This window comes from Hordeum vulgare, chromosome 3H, assembly GCF_904849725.1.
Source record: "Hordeum vulgare subsp. vulgare chromosome 3H, MorexV3_pseudomolecules_assembly, whole genome shotgun sequence".
NCBI classification, from domain to species: domain Eukaryota; kingdom Viridiplantae; phylum Streptophyta; class Magnoliopsida; order Poales; family Poaceae; genus Hordeum; species Hordeum vulgare.
The window spans coordinates 506,159,934-506,176,076 of record NC_058520.1 but is presented as its reverse complement, the minus strand read 5'-3'; positions in this window follow the sequence as shown (position 1 = coordinate 506,176,076).

The window sequence follows — 16,143 nt, the reverse complement described above, 5'->3', positions numbered from 1 at the left end:
CCTTAGGAACATTCTTGATTGGAGACAAACATGTTTCTAACATCAAATGGTAATTTACGGATCTACGAGCGTTTCCATTGAAGAAAAATAACGCTGGCTGAGGGATCGAACACTACAAGAATACGGAAGAACACCATGAAAAATGGTGTGTATCTATGAGCTGCGGAGAAACAACGGATTGATAGGAGACTTAACAAGAAATACTGCGATCATTATTTCATGGGTCTACGGTACCGCATCTATATTTGACGAGAAGCAAGAACATGAGGCATTCATGGAGTTCTAATGGTGCCCTAAGAAATACGAAGGTTCGGATCTACCTCTACTCAGAAAGGGAGATTTACCTGGAAGAAGAAGAAGATGCCCGACAAGGAAGTCCTGCGACGACGGCCGCACCTTCGACAGGATCAGGAAGTGGCCGGGTGGCGACGATCTATGGCAGAACTTCGGCAGCGACGAAGCGGTCGAGGGTCGGTTGGAGAAAATGATGCGTGTGGAAGGAGGAAGTGGGGGTAGGTGGCGTTGCCTTCCCCCCACAGCTATTTAAAATCATGGGGCCAGAGATGAAGCGGCAGGCGCGGGAATAGAGGTGACAAATTGAAAAACGACAGTGATGGCGCCAAGATTGTCGAGATAACAGGATGAAGACAAAAAAAAGATCCATTGGGAATGATGTCATCGAATCCCGGAAATGGGGGGAAAAGGGGATGTCATCAATAAGTGACCTAGTGGCTTAGACAATTTGGGAGAGATGGCGGCTTGTCACCTATCAAAAGGATGGCAGTAGTACGAGTCACACAGGATGAGCATGGAAGTTTATTGGCGTGAATAAATTCAAGTCAATCTGGGGCGTAATGTTGGGGATATTACCTGCGGTATGACCCACCCTAATTGGGCCAGGTCAAGAAAGCGGCGACTCAAACATACATGGTTAGTGTAAGCCTTGGCCCAGGCCTGAGGCGTGTTGAGAGATCTTCTTCAGATGGCTGCCAGGGCCCATGAGCGAGATGACGGTTCAGGATTGATGAAGAAGATAAGTCGCCAAGGAGGTTTCCTGGCTTGGCAAACACAGTGACTTAGAGATATGGAAGACCACGATTTGTAATGTGGCCAGGACTTTTGTAAACCCTAGGGCCTCGACCTATATATAAAGGCGAGTCTGTGGGGCAGATAGATCAAGTTAGAAATCATCGAGAGCTAGGTCAGGTGAGTTACACCCTCCTTGTAATCGAATCCACCATCAATATACACAAGCAGGATGTAGGCTTTTACCTCCACACAAGGGGTCGAACCTGGGTAAATCTGAGTCTCGCTTCCACTCACCCCCTATGTTTGTTTTCATGCACCAAATATGAAATTTAATATGTTTGCACTTGTGACAGCCCCAGGAAGAATTACAAGAGGTCAGCAGTTAGAGGAGCTTCTCCCATTAAAAACAGACGACAACACCTCAAGTTCCTGGTGTGTTATCCGCCAACCCAGCAAAGAACACCAGAAGCAAAACTAGGCTAGTCCCTAATCCAGCTGAGAATACCAGGAGCAAGAAACCGAAGTTCTAGTTCTTGTTGTGCCCGAATATCATTTTGTGTGTCCTGTTGAACTACTAGGTGACTTGATGAACTTATTTGAAGTTGTTGAAGTATTGTGTGTTTGAACTTGTTGAAGTACTGTGTGTTTGAACTTGATGAAAGTATTGTATGTTTGAACTATTTAAAGTTGTTGAAGTACTATGATGTCATGTTGAACTTGTTTCGAGTTGTGGAATTTGATGCTTGTGATGCTTACCAACATGTACCAAATTGATTTCATCATCCAACAACAAATCCAGCAAACCAAATTCATGTAATCCAGAAACTGCATTACATTAAGTTTGGTACATTAGAGAGTGCTTCTCATCCACAAACAATTACCAGCAAACAAAATTCATCTAATCCACTACATAAAACACACTTGGTTCACTTATTGGCTTGAAAATGCCACAAGGACAACACATACAACAAATCCAACAAACAACACAACCCAAACATTGAGCATCTCATCTCTCTCCTTCAGTTTCTTCTTCAAAGCACGATTCTTCTTTGCCAGCTCCATATTTCCCCTTTTCAATTTGTGAGACTTGATCTAGCTGCATTCAACCTCTGCATGTAGATCTTCAAATGCAAGGGTCACACATAGTGGAGGAGGAGGGTCAACCCAAACAACCCACTTACACTCATCTGGTAACTTGTTACATCGGAAAAGAACAACAAATTTAGAAATTTGACATCAGCAGCAACCTAATCATAAACAAATTGACAACATTAGTTGATTACATCAACTGGGCATCCTAAAAACGTCGGCCAGTGTCAACCCCTCCCTAAGCCATCCGGCGAGAAGGAACTAGCCCATGACGAGGGCATCGGTGCTTGGACCTTGATTCCAAGTCGGAAAAGGATTCGTCTGGGTGATGGTACCCCGAGACAAGCTCCACAATCCCCATCCCATCGACCTAAATCAAAAAAGAGCAAAAACATCCCCAAATTAGAGAAACCCTAGAATGATATTGGGGTCGAATCCAACTAGAGTGCTTCACTTACCTTGGAATCCAAACCACCAGTGGTCGATGAGTTCGAGGACCCGAAGATCGTCGTCCGCATCTTCTCCTCCAGTCCAGTCGTCTCCCACGGCTCTTGATATGTTCTTCACAAGCGGCTCTGTCCGTTTTCCTACGTGAGCTTTAGGAGGACAAAGCGGAAAGGGGGCAATGGCATTAGGGCCAAAATTGTCCAAAACATAGCACCGCTCATGGTCAAACGACACTAACCAAGCAGACTAGTGATGGAAGGGAAAAAACAAAAGAACTGCAAAGTGACGTGGACAGAACAGGTGAGTTTCTGAAACTAGGGGTAAAACGGATGAGTGGGACACAACTAGGAGCATAAATCTAATTGTCCCTCCCAAAAATAATAGAAAATGTTGCCAAAAGTATATGAAAGTTGTAGAATATTGGCATGCGGCAATCAAAAATTATAGATACGACGGAGACGTATCAACATCCCTAAGCTTAATTCCTACTCGTCCTCTAGTAGATAAATGATAAAAGGACATTTTTTGATGTGGAATGCTACCTATCATAATCTTGAACAAATGTCTAATCATGGCATGAATATTCAGACACAAGTGATTCAAGGGAATAGTCTATTATTTGATAAAAAGACACCCATACTCAGGTTTACTAGTGAACAATCATTTCCTTTCAAAATAACAATGCTTGAAGACTATTGTCCCTACAAAATCATATAACCCATCATGCTTGGTCTTCCTAGGATAAAGTATAAATCATGAGCACCCTCGTGTCAGACCAAGCAATTGGATCGTACTTTTTAACGTGCTTCAGCTTTTTATTACTTATGCAATGCATGAGCGTGAACCATGGATATAGCATAAAGGTGGAATAGAATATGGTGGTAGGTTTAAAAGGTGTAAAAGTGGAGTAGAAACTCTCGCATCAACTCGGCGTATCAACGAGCTATGGAGATGCCCATCAATAGATATCAATGAAAGGAGTAGTTATGGCCATGCAACCTATGCATAATAGCTATAAGTGTATGAAAGCTCGACTGAAGCTAAGTGGGTGCTGATACGTCCCAAACGTATCTATAATTTATGTTTGGTCCATGCTCTTGTGGGTGACATTGTTATAGGTCTTGCTACACTTTTATACCTTTTTACACATATTTGGACTAACCTACTAACTCAGTGCACCCAGTGCCTGTTTCTATGTGCTGATGTATTTTTTGCAGGGACTTTTACCCCAATTTACACAGCCCCAAAAATCCTGAGAAAAATATATAAAAATCAGCATGATGGAAGCTTTACGAGGCAACAAGGTGGGCCAGAGGGGAGCCAGGGCCTGACCACGTGGCCTCCCTGCGCCCCCCTCCTGGCCGCGCCACTTGGTCGCCTGGGTGGGTTCCACTTCGTCTGGTGCCCTCCTTCAGCCTATATTTACCTCCCCGATAAAAAACCCTACCAGAAGATACAGAATCGCGAATTTCTCCATCGTTCCGTCGCTGCAGCGCTTCTGAGCTCGGGAGCGTCAGAAGACCTCTTCCCAGCACCCTGCTGGAGCGAGGATTGACGTCCGGGAGTTTCTCCACCGCCATGGGCGCTTCCCCGATGTGTCGTGAGTAGTCCTCCTTGGACCATGAGTCCATGACCAGTAGCTATGTGATGTCTTCTCTCCAATCTTGCGCTTCAATGTTTAGCCCTTGTTAGCTGCCCTACATGATCGAGGCATCTATGTAATTTACCTTCTGTTGCTATGTTTGGTTTGCTGGGATCCGATGGATTATGAGATTATGTTCAGATTGTGATGAGTTATATATTTGGTTCTTCTTTTATATTATGTTCTTGAGTAATTCATGCATGTTCTTCGTTGCTTTTTATTGCTTTGGCCGAGTAGTAGATTATAACTCCAAGAGGGAGCGTTATGCATGATTGTGGGTTCATGCCCCCTGATGTCTAGCTTGAGTGACAGAAACATGAGACTAGGGGATGTGATGTTGCCACCAGGGAGAAAACAACGGTGCTTGTGACCACGATTGCAAGGATTGTTTACCTTATGCAAAGTTCGTTAATGCAGTTTTTGTTGCTTTGAGTTTAAACTTAGGGTGGGGCTCACGACTTAATACCAGCGAGATGTTCTGGATAGATATCTCAAGGTCGATGATTAGAGAGTAGATGCTGATGGATAAACGGTCTACTTGTCTTGGCGTACTGCCCATTACTTTTGAGCATCTAACTTTCTTGTAGCATGCTTAGCATTGTGGTGCGTTCATAATTCTCTCAATTGCCCATCTGTAATTTGTTTACCCAACATAGTTGTTTATCGTTTTTTGGGAGAGAGACATCACTAGTGAACATCATGGGACTCTGGTCTATATTACCACCATTGTTTACACCTCCACCATTTACTACTTTTATTTACTTTTCCGTTGCAATCACTATCACTACTCCCGCTTGTGTTTTGATCCTTTGCAAACTACAAGGTTGGAGCGATTGACAACCTCTCTGAACTGGTTGGTAGAAAAGTTAATTCTTGTGTGTGCTGGTCCACGTTTCTGCTAGTGGTAGAGGAGCGGACACGTACTTGTTGATCCTCGGAGTCCTCCTAGTTCGATAAACCTTATAGTCCCCGTGTAAGGGAAATCTGCTGCTGACTACATCTCCACCTTCCACTTGGGGTAACCAACGAGGGGTGAAAAGTATATCCATCAACTCGTCATCAAGCAAATTTCTGGCGTCGTTGCCGGGGACTCCGGTCTTCAAGATAGGGGAGTTGCACACTATCTTTTACCTTTTCTTTTAGGTGCTTGAAGGTATATCTTTAGATCTTGCAATTAAATATTTTTGTTTCTTGTTTTCATTTTCACTAGTTAGGCTTAATGGAAAACAACAAAAACATGAGAGAGCTTTATAAAATTTATCTTGAACTAGGACATGAAGTGTTTGAGGAGAACATTGAAAAACCTATGGAACTTTATTATTTGCATAACAATTATTATGGTGGCAATGTTATTAGTATGCTTTATTTGAATATCAATATTGCTAATGACATGGAAAGCACTAAGCTTGGGGATGACAGGATTGATGAACATGATATTTTTAGTCCCCCAACTTTTGGGGAGAAAATTTTCTATGATGATTACCATGATGATAATGATTGCTTTACTCTCACTATTCCTAATAAGAAAGATTTTGCTTATAAGAAGAGTAATGATACTTTTATGCTTTTGGATCATGGAAATAATGCCTTATGTGATAGTTATATTGTTGAGTTCATCCATGATGCCACTAAAATTTATAATGAGAGGGGGAGACATGGTTCTAATTATCTAAAAAATAAGAAGTTTCCCCTCTTTATGTCAAAAGTTTTTTACTTCCTATGCTTATTATTTTATGCTTCAATGAATTATTCTATTGCAATATTCCTATGCATACGAAGCATGTTAGATTTAATGTGTTTGGTATTTGCTTCTTGATGCTCTCTTTTGTTCTACAACTCTTATTCCTACGAGAGCATCATTAAAATCTTAAGCCTATCTTTATGGTTATAAAGAAAGAGCTCTAGGGAGACAACCCTCGTTATCTTTACTTTGAGTTTTTACTTTGAGTTTTTAGTGGTCTTAATGTGTATTAATACTGTATCAACATCATTTCTATCTTTATTTTCAAGCTTTGTGCCATGTTTTAGCCTCTGATTGCAAGAAAGTTCAAAAGTTGTGACAAGCTGTCCAGAAACAGATTCTGTCTGCTTGACGGAAAAATTCGCCAAAAATCACCACATCATCTTTTTGATATGAATTATTTCGGTAGTATGCTCTATATAATTTTCTTTCAGTCATATGTTCTGAGTTTTTCGATTTGAGTTGCAGAAGTGCCTCGAAAAAATTATTTACTACCTGTTGTTCTGTTTTCCCAGATTCTACCATGTTTTGCGTTTTCATTGTTTTGCAAATCTTAAACTTGCTTTTTCTTTGCAAAAACCTTTTTGAAATCTTGAGAAACAGTATGTATTCATGAAAATATTTATTTCCAGTAGAGAATAAATTATTTTATTATGGGCACTAACCACTCTAATCAGCTTATGATGAGTTCTGTATGAAGGGAGTTTTCAAGTATGCGATGGAAGATGATGAAAGAAGATACATGAGTGTAAAGTGCTCAAGCTTGGGGATGTCCCCATGCAACCCCAAGAAATATTCAAGGAGACTCAAGCGTCTAAGCTTGGGGATGCCCCCGTGCATCCCCTCCTCCATCAACAATCATCAGTTCGTCCTTCTCCATGCTATATTTTTATCACTTCATATGTTATGTGTTATGCTTGGAGCGTCCCGCACTTTACTTTTTAGTTTGTTTTAGTTTTTCTTGCTGTTCATAACAAGTTGGAACCTAGCCTTCTTTGTTTGGGAGGGAAACACGCTCCACACCACCCTAGAACACAACATAGGTTCTCATGCTTATGTTTTTTTGCGTGTTCTTTATCTTTTCGTAGCTGCTGTCATGCTTAGCTCTTAGTTTCCATGATTTATATTTTTAAGAGCTTTTATTTAGGTTGATTTTGGAAATCTGTTGAGTTATCATGCTTATATTGTTTAGAGAGTTGGCTTGTTGCACTGAGTTGTGTGTCTTGCATGAGTAAGTAACTGAGGTTGCTATTCAAGTATAGTAGTAACTTGCAATAGTTTTGAGGTATTGATTTGAGTAATGTTTGGACTATTGGTGTCAAGTGCTTGAGCCTATTAGTGATAGGTGTCATATTTTGGGAAATCCTTGTGTATTTTCAAAAACTAAAAAATTAGTTGAGAACTCTAGCTACTAGATGGATCGCTAACCTCTGGAGGGGTTGGAATATATAGAGTAGCCTCACGTTACCATAGGTCGAGGATGCGCAAGGATAACCAAACCCCCAAACACTCCTCCTCGGGGTACTTGTCTCTTTGTGAATCGCCTAACTAGATAGAGAGTTACCGATAATAAGTGCATGAGTTCTTTGGACTAATGGGAGTATTCGATTATTGGCACTTCCACCATCCATATTTTGCTAGCCTCTTCGGTACCGTGCATTGCCCTTTCTCATCTTGAAAGTTGGTGAAAACTTTGCCAATGCATCCAAACCCTTGCCATGATACGCTCGGTCATCATAAGCTTCATTATATCTTTCCTCAAAACAGCCACCATACCTACCTATTAAGGAATTTCCATAGCCTTTCCGAGATACATTCCCATGCAACATACACCATCTCATGACTTGATCTTCATGTCGTACATGATTTTGCTTGATCGAGGAGCCGCATGCTAGTTGGGCTTTGGCCTTATTATTGCTACACGACGCACTAGTTTCATTGCATATCCTGCTACATTGGCAGAGGCATACATTTGCATACATCATGATAGTTTTCATTTGTCTTTATGTTGAGTACTTCTTATAAAATGTGAAGATCTTCTTTTTATTCTTGTAAAACATAGAGTGTTGCCCTTAACTGCGGAAAAGATCCCAAAGAGGACAAATTAAAATATCACAAAAGAGAACACATGAAAAGATCCCAAAGAGGTCAAATGAGAGATAAATAGAACGAGCCAAAGAGGCCACAAAAAAATAAAAAAGAAAGAAAAAGAAAAAGAAAAAGAAATTAGAAATAAAAAGAGAGAAGGGGGCAACACTACTATTCCTTTTGAAAGATCCACACTCGTACTCCATTGTTATATTTGTACTCCATAGAGATAATCATTCATGCATAACTATGTGGGGACCCTTACACTACATAACTTGGCTTGTATATTCCAATGATGAGCCTCCTCAAATGAGCTCTAGGTCTTCATGATCAAGCAAGTTGGATGCACCCCCACTAGTTCCGTTGGAGAGCTTACCTTAGCTCATATGTGCATCTTTTGCATGGCAATCCCTACTCCTCACACATATCTATCATTTGGCTTTCTCTCGCCTATGGTTGTCCTCATTGATGTGAGCCTTTCACACCTTTTTGCCTTCCTTCCCCATCATTATTCTCTTTGCCATCCTAAGTGCCAACATATCTTGCTTGCGCTCATCCATTGCATGAGTGCTCAAAGTCGAAAGGGAGAGGATCATTTTGACTTGTGCCTGACTAGTGGTCTCGGGATGAGTCAAAATAAGATTCCGAAGGAGACCAAGTGTGAATATTTGTAGATTGAGTTCTCAATTGAAATATTTTTTATGCTCTAAACCCATCTCCCATTTCTTGCACACAAACACCATTTGGAGACATTTGAGTCACGGACAGGGAGAGCTCTTGCACCTTTATGTTCTTACTTTGCTATTTTCAATACTAGATATAGACTCTTGCTTGTTATTGTCTTGACTTGAATTGCATATCTTACTTGCTTTACTTTCAAGTTCTTATATGTTTGTTAGCACGTCACCACATAAATTATTTTTGTTATCATTTACCCATTCAAGGACGAACAGGAATTAAGCTTTGGGATGTTGATACGTCCCAAACGTATCTATAATTTCTGTTTGTTCCATGCTCTTTTGGCTGACATTGTTATATGTTTTGCTACACTTTTATACCTTTTTACACATATTTGGACTAACCTACTAACTCAGTGCACCCAGTTCCAGTTTCTGTATGCTGATGTCTTTTTTGCAGGGACTTTTACCCCAATTTACAGATCCCCAAAAATCCCGAGAAAAATATATAAAAATCAGCGTGACAGAAGCTTCACAAGGCAACAAGTTGGGCCAGAGGGGAGCGAGGGCCTGCGCAAGCGGCCTCCCTGTGCGGCCCCCTCCTGGCCGCGCCACCAGGTCGCCTGGGTGGGTCCCACCTCCTCTGGTACCCTCCTTCGGCCTATATTTACCTCCCCGATAGAAAACCCTACCAGAAGATCCAAAATCGTGAATTTCTCCATCGTTCTGCCGTTGCAGCGCTTCCAAGATCGGGAGCGTCAAGACCTCTTCCCGGCACCCTGGCGAAGGGAGGATTGACCTCCGGGAGCTTCTCCACCACCATGGACGCTTCCTGGATGTGCCGTGAGTAGTCCTCCTTGGACCATGAGTCCATGACCAGTAGCTATGTGATGTCTTCTATCCAATCTTGTGCTTCAATGTTGCCCTTGTGAGCCGCCCTACATGATCAAGGCATCCATGTAATTTACCTGCTGTTTCTATGCTTGGTTTGCTGGGATCCGATGGATTATAAGATTATGTTCAGATTGTGATGAGTTATATATTTGGTTCTCCTTTTATATTATGTTCTTGAGTAATTCATGCATGTTCTTCGTTGCTTTTTATTGCTTTGGTCGAGTAGTAGATTATAACTCCAAGAGGGAGCATTATGCTTTATTGTGGGTTCATGCCCCCTTATGTCTAGCTTGAGTGACAAAAACATGAGACTAGGGGATGTGCTGTTGCCACCAGGGAGAAAACAATGGTGCTTGTGACCACGGTTGCAAGGATTGTTTACCTTATGCAAAGTTCGTTAATGCAGTTGTCTGTTGCTTTGAGTTTAAACTTTGCATGGGGCTCACAGCTTAATACCAGCGAGATGTTCTGGATAGATATCTCAAGGTGGATGATTAGAGAGTAGATGTTGACGGATAAACGGTCTACTTGTCTTGGCGTACTACCCATTACTTTTGAGCCTCTAACCTTCTTGTAGCATGATTAGCATTGTGGTGCGTTTATAATTCTGTCAATTGCCCAGCTATAATTTGTTTACCCAGCATAGTTGTTTATCGTCTTTTGGGAGAGAGACATCACTAGTGAACATCATGGGACTCTGGTCCATATTACCACCATTGTTTACACCTCCACCATTTACTGCTTTTATTTACTTTTCTGTTGCAATCACTATCACTATTCCCGCTTGTGTTTTGATCCTTTGCAAACTACCAGGCCGGAGAGATTGAAAACCTCTCTGAACTCGTTGGGAGCAAAGTTATTTGTTGTGTGTACAGGTCCACGTCTTCTGTAAGCGCCAGAGCAATGGACACCTACTTGTTGATCCTCAAAGTCGTCCTGGTTCGATAAACTTTACAGTCCCCGTGTAACGGAAATCTGCTGTTGACTGCATCTCCACCTTCCACTTGGGGTAACCAACGAGGGGCGAGAAGTCTATCCATCAACTCTTCACCAGGTGCGCATCCAACTTACTTGCTCATGAAGACCTCGGGTATTTGAGGACGCTAATCATCAAAATATCCAAGCCAAGTTCTATAATGAAAAATTCTCACTATCATATGAAAGTGACAAAATAAGAGACTCTCTATATGAAGATCATGGTGCCACTTTGAAGCACAAGTGTGGTAAAGGATAGTAGCAAAGTCCCTTCCCCCCTTTTCTCTCATTTCTTATGGTGGGCTCATTTGGCCTCCCCCATTTTTATTTCCTCACTGGGGCAATGCTCTAATGATGATGATCATTGCACTTTTATTTACTTACAACCTGATATGAAAAATTGATAGGAAGATATGACTATATGAACACCTCTGGCAGTGTACCAAGATTTGCAATGATCTAGCATAGAAAAATATACTAAAAATGGACAAGCCATGCAAATATCATGCTAGCTATATTACGATCATGCAAAGCAATATGACAATGAATGGTCAAGTCATGTATATGATGATGATGGAAGTTGCATGGCAATATATTTTGGAATGGCTATGGAAATACCATAATAGGTAGGTATGGTGGCTGTTTTAAGGAAGATATAAGGATGCTTATGTGCAACAGAGTGTATCATGTCATAGGGTTTGGATGCACCGGCGAAAGTTGCACCGATCCTGGAAGTGAGAATGGGTAATGCACGATACCGAAGAGGCTAGCAAATATGTAGAGGTATGAGTGCGTATATCCATGGTTTCACATTAGTCATATTGAACTCACATACTTATTGCAAGGTTTGATTAGATCTCTCGAAGCAAAGTACTACTCGCATGCTCAAAGTGAGAAGGTTGGGAGGAGTTAACCATCGCGCGACTCCGATTATAACAACTCAAATGATTTTAATCAAGGATAAATTATGTTCCAATCTTCATCACATAACTAGGGACTATACGTGCATGCTTCGGGAATCACAAAACTTAACATCAATATTCTTACTAATCCACAATCATCAACTAGTGCACCTACATATTACTATCTTAATGTCGCACAACTATTGCAGGAAATCAAACATATCATATTTAGTGATCGACAAGTTTTATGTAGAATTTTATGACTAACCATGTAAATAACTAATTCATGTTGACTCTATAAATATGTATAAGTGAAGCATGAGAGTTTAATTATTTTTACAAAAGACCTGTACATGGTCTAATAAATATAAATGAAGCAAAAGATCATTCTACAAATAATGATTTTCTATATGTAGAGAAACACGCATCCAACTTCAAATGATATAAGTGAAGCACATGAATCATTTTATAAAGCCATACTCGAAAGACATAAGTAAAGTGCAAAGAGAATTCTATAAATCAACAATGGACTTTCCCATAACAGCATGGTTCATTTATAAAAGGAAAATAGAAGGCATACGATGCTCCAATAATTTACTCATATCATGCGAACAAAACAAAAACCGAAACATACAGATAATTGTTGAAGAAGAAAGATGGGATGCCTTACGGGGCATCCCAAAGTTTAGACGCTTGAGTATCCTTGAATAATTACTTGGGGTGCCTTGGGCATCCCCAAGATTGAGATCTTGCATCTCCTTATTCTTCACATATCAATACCTCCTCGATCTTCCAACACTTCATCCACACAAAACTTGACAAAACTTTTATTAGAGAGGTTAGTTCATATAACTTCAAATCTCATCATGTACTGCCATAAAATTATTGCATAATTATAATGTAACATTACCCATTCTATCCTATCACAATTCTATGGCTCCCAGGTCAATGGCGCTCAACAAGAATTCAAAACATAAGCAGGCAAAGCAACTATAACAACAATCTATGAAAAACATGACAGTCTAAAAAGATGAAGATGAAACATATACTTATTTAACTCATAAAGTTCCTTAAATTTAGGAAGTGGTATACAATTTTTATAACAGTATTTAATAAAAAATTCGGATTTTTTAATGTTCCAGTAAAATATGAAAAATCAAACACTACATCCAAAGTTTATGTTTTTGCACAACACATATCAAACAAGCAATTTAAACATCCTAAAGGTAATCTTTGTACATTATTTTTATAATACAATGGATTTGCACAAGGGGATAATTATTTTTGTTGAAAATTTTCTGTAATCAAGATTCACACAATTTACATGGGCATGAACAAAGTTCAAGGCTAGCCCCCACTTCAACGGTGCTCGTCCTTCTCACTTTCACTTATCTTTTTGAAAATGTTTTAGGTTCCCCACTATTTTTAATTATGTTAAAAGCAAAAAACATAAATAAATGACTCTCTAAAACTCTCGGGTTGTCTCCGTGACAGCGCTTTCTTTAGAGGTAGCAGTTTCATATTTAAGTATGGAATTGTCTTCACATTTGTAAGGAATATCATCATACTTTTCAATCAAAGAAGCAATTTCATATGCACCCTTAAACGCAACAAATTCTTTAATTTGTTCAACATCATATTGATCATATATACCATTAGCATAAGAGTCCAAGGTTTTATTATTATTAAATTCATATTGAAAGGGAAGACGTGAAGTCTCCATGTTAGAGCAACGAGTAGAATAACATCTCAAGCATAAATTCCAAGCATACCAATGCAACATTTTATTTTGATCCCACAAGTGTTTTCCTTTTTGAGTCAAGTGATAATCCCTAAAATACTCACATTATCATGTCCATGTGGAATTCTCAGGATTATCAAGGTAGTATTTAATGTTTTCCACATAACCATCATCGAGAGTTTTAGGAGGTTCCCCATCGCCATGAGTAGCGAGTACAACTAATTTTTTTGGTGTTTCGTGTTCCATATCCACAACTAAAGATATTAATAAGTAAGTTGTTTAGTAGAAAGCTTTTTGTGTAATGTAAGAGAAAGATTGTCAATAGGCAATTGAATATAACATGATAGATACTTATCATATGCAATGAGGGAGAGGCATATGCTAAGACACTTTCCACACTTGGATCATATGCACTTATGAATGGAGCTCTAGAAAGCATCTGTAACTACTAGAAATCATTAAATTAAACCCAACCATAGCATTAAACATCAAGTCCTCTTTACTCCCATACGCACACAACCCCCTTACTCGGGTGTCAACTTCTATCACTCTAGCCACCCACTATAAGTGAATCATGAACATATGGCAAACCCTCCAGCGTGAATTCTTCATGTGTGCACCTCACAGAAGGCACCTTAGGACAACACCATATCAACACACAACTCATATCAATAACATCATACCAAAACTAACCCGTAGGACAAAAGAAATCTACTCAAACATCATAGGATAGCCACACATCATTGGATAATAATATATAGCATTAAGCACAATGTTTAAGTAGATATTACACGGGGGAGAGAGGTTTTAAACCGATGCATGGAGGATGAGAGAGTTGGTGGTGATGGTGGAGAAGTTTTTGGTGTAGACCATCGTCACGATAGTTGCCCCAGCGGTGCTCTCGCACCACCGGGAGACCCCCCCCTCCTTCTTCTTCCTTGGCCTCCTCCCTAGGTGGGAAGAGGGTTTCTCCTCTGGTCCAGGTCTGCCATGGTACCCGGGGGGCACATGTTGAAATATGCCCTAGAGGCAATAATAAAATAGTTATTATTATATTTCATGTTTCAAGATAGTCGTTTATTATCCATGCTAGAATTGTATTGAATGGAAACACAAATACATGTCTCTATGCATAGACAAAACACTGTCCCTAGTAAGCCTCTAGTTGACTAGCTTGTTGATCAAAGATGCTTAAGGTTTCCTAGCCATACACAAGTGTTTTCACTTGATAACGGGATCACATCATTAGGAGAATGATGTGATGGACAAGACCCAAACTCTGAACGTAGCATGTGATTATGCTATTTTGTTGCTACTGTTTTCTGGATGTCAAGTATACATTCCTATGACCATGAGATCATGAAATTCACTAATAGCGGAGGAATGCCTTGTGTGTATCAAATGTCGCAACGTAACTGGGTGACTATAAAGGTGCTCTATAGGTATCTCCGAAGGTGTCCGTTGAGTTAGCATGGATCAAGACTGGGGTTTGTCACTCCGTATGACGGAGAGGTATCTCGGGGCCCACTCGGTAATACAACATCACAAACAAGCGTTGCGAGCAATGTGACTAAAGAGTTAGCCACATGATTTGGTATCACGGAACGAGTAAAGAGACTTGCGAGTAACGAGATTGAAATAGGTATAGAGATACCGATTATCGAATCAAGGGCAAGTAACATACCGAATGACAAAGGGAATGTTATACGGGATTAACTGAATCCTTGACATGGAGGTTCACCGACAAGGATCTTTGTAGAATATGTAGGAGCCAATATGGACATCCAGGTCCCGCTATTGGTTATTGACGGGAGATTGTCTCAGGTCATGTCTGCACAGTTCTCGAACTCGCAAGGTCTACACACTTAAGGTTCGATGACGTTTTGGTATTATTGAGTTATGTGTGTTGTTGACTGAAAGTTGTTCGAAGTCCCAGATAAGATCCCAGACGTCACAAGGAGCTCCGGAATAGTCTGGAAGTAAATATTAATATATACGAAAGTTGCATTTGGCTTTCGGAAAGATTTCAGGGTGATGAATGGGTTCTGAGGTTTTACTGGGAAGGGCCACCCAGCCGGGAGAGGAACTAATAGGCCTAGAGGTGGCGCACCAGCCCCTAGTGGGCTGGTGCAGCCAGCCAAATAACCAATTTTCTGCCAAGATGCAAAAGGAAAAGGAAAAGAGAAAAAAAAGGAAGGAGGTGGCCAAGTAGGAAGGGAGTCCTCCACCAAACCAAATTGGAGGAGGACTCTCCTCCCTTGGCTCGGTCAAGCCCTCCTCCTTGGAGTAGAGGCAAGGCAGCCCTCCCTCCTATTCGTCCTATATATAGTGGACGTTTTGAGGGCAAACTACACCAGAAAAGCCACGTGCTGCCCTCTCCTCCATAGATCGTCTCCCTCGTCTAGATTAATCCGGCATAGCTTGGCGAAGGCCTGTTGGATTAGTTCACCACCACCAGCAGCACGTCGTCATGCTGCCGGAGAACTCATCTACCTCTCCGCCCCTCTTGCTAGATCAAGAAGGCGGAGATCGTCATCGAGTTGTACGTGGGCTAAACGCGGAGGAGCCATCCTTCCGACGCTAGATCGAGACGGTGTTCATGGGACGACTTGCAATTTGAATCGCGATGACGTTCGACTACATCAACCACGTTTCTTAACGCATCTCGCTTAGCAATCTACAAGGGTATGTGGAGCCGATCTCCCCTCTCGTAGATGATCATCACCATGGGTAGGTCTTGCATGTGCGTAGGATTTTTTTGTTTCCCATGCAACGTTCCCCAACAGTGGCATCATGAGCTAGGTCTATGTGTAGATGATATCTCAAGTAGAACACCAAGGAGTTTTTGGAGGTTGTTGTTTTATTTGCTGCCCTCCTTAGTATTTTCTTGATTCGGCGGTATTGTTGGATGAAGCAGC